Source organism: Solanum tuberosum, unplaced genomic scaffold (genome assembly GCF_000226075.1).
Source record: "Solanum tuberosum cultivar DM 1-3 516 R44 unplaced genomic scaffold, SolTub_3.0 scf01118, whole genome shotgun sequence".
Classification (NCBI taxonomy): Eukaryota; Viridiplantae; Streptophyta; class Magnoliopsida; order Solanales; family Solanaceae; genus Solanum; species Solanum tuberosum.
In genome coordinates this window covers 19,875-21,472 of record NW_006239998.1, presented here as the reverse complement: position 1 = coordinate 21,472, position 1,598 = coordinate 19,875, and the positions used below count along the sequence as shown (strand labels likewise).

The window sequence follows — 1,598 nt, the reverse complement described above, 5'->3', positions numbered from 1 at the left end:
TTAAACATGTATAAAGTTGAACAAATAGACATACGCATCATACGTAGCATCTTACATGGAAATTTGAATCCTACATGGTGTTCTATGTTTTTCTCATTATTTCAACCTCAATATATTTTGAAGACAAACAAAAGCACCTCACATACAATATTATTTTGTTAATTGAATCACAACCTACCACATTATTTGCACTTATTAAAGTTCCTACAAAGTTGAATTAGCTCTTGAGCAGCAGCATCCATCTCTTCATCTCTTATAGATTTTAAATTCTTGCTAATATCTCTCACTTTTGCCCTCAAATTTTCCCCTGTTTTCCCTGTTATGACACCTTTAAGAGTTTCCCCGATTTCTCCTCTGTGAATTTTGCCATCATCATCTCTAACAATCTCCACCGCAACTCCCAATTCTACGATCAACCTAGCAATCACTGGTTGATCAAGATGCATAGGCATGGCGATTAAAGGAACCCCAAAATCTATACTTTCCATTGCTGAATTCCAACCACAATGACTTATAAATCCTCCGGTACTCAGATGATTTAGAATTCTTGGTTGTGGTGCAAATTTGTCCAAAACTCTTCCCCTTTCTCCAATTCTTTCAAGAAAACCTTTTGGTAATGCATCTTCAAGATTTTGGTCTTCCCCTTTCGGAAATCTTGCAACCCATATGAAATTAGCATTACTTAACTCCAACCCGAAAGCTACTTCTTCCATATCTTCTTTTGACAAGAAATACTCACTCCCAAAGGAGACAAAAACAGTTGAATTCTCATCTTTTGTTCCTAGCCAATCTCTAAGCTCCATATCATCCACGTCATTAGTGATTGGATCTTGGACTGGTGGACCAACTGGAATAACTTTCCAATTGCTCAATTCAAGGCAATAATCAATATATTTGGTTTCTATAGTTGTAGAAGTACTCATCAACATGATTTGCATATTTCCCTCAGCTAGAAGATCCCCATCATCAGGTTCTTTCGATTTATTAGATTTCGCTACCATTTCACTCAATCTTACTTGCTCAATTTTCCTGAGATAAATAGACAGGGAAAGGGAAATTGAACCTCTGGTTTCCTCAGTATGTTGAAAAAATACGAAAACACAGCTGCAGCCGAAGTTATAAGCTTAACTGCTGGAATGTTCTGTTCATTCGCGACACGTTCAGCCCATTGCTGCAATATGTCATAAATCACCAAATCAGGTTTCAGATTTTCCAAGATTTTCGAAAAGTTTGGTTTGGACATTTTCAGGGCTTTTTTTAGGATGTGATTGAGATTGGGTGGGAGACCATTGGTAGTATGGTAATGAGGAGGAAGTTCGGGTAATTCTGGTAAGTGAAGTTCGATAAGCTGAATCGAATCAGAATAATTTTCGGGGATTTTCTTGATGGTGGATTTGAGATTTATCGGCGTTGAACAGAAGTAAATCAAGAATCCTCTGTCCGCGAGTTTCTTAGCTACGTTTAGATATGGAGATATGTGTCCATAAGCTAACCATGGGAACATCAATACCCTTAGAGTAGCCATGGTATGCTTTGTTTTTCTATAGAGGAAAACAAGGATGAAAGAGAAGCTATTTGTGGAGTTGGTGACATTGGCT

The 1,598-nt window shown here is 37.5% G+C and overlaps 1 pseudogene; it reads right to left on the bottom strand.

The window, feature by feature from the left end:
- Positions 1 to 182: 182 nt before the first annotated feature.
- LOC107059272 (beta-D-glucosyl crocetin beta-1,6-glucosyltransferase-like) lies at positions 183 to 1,598 on the bottom strand (annotated as a pseudogene).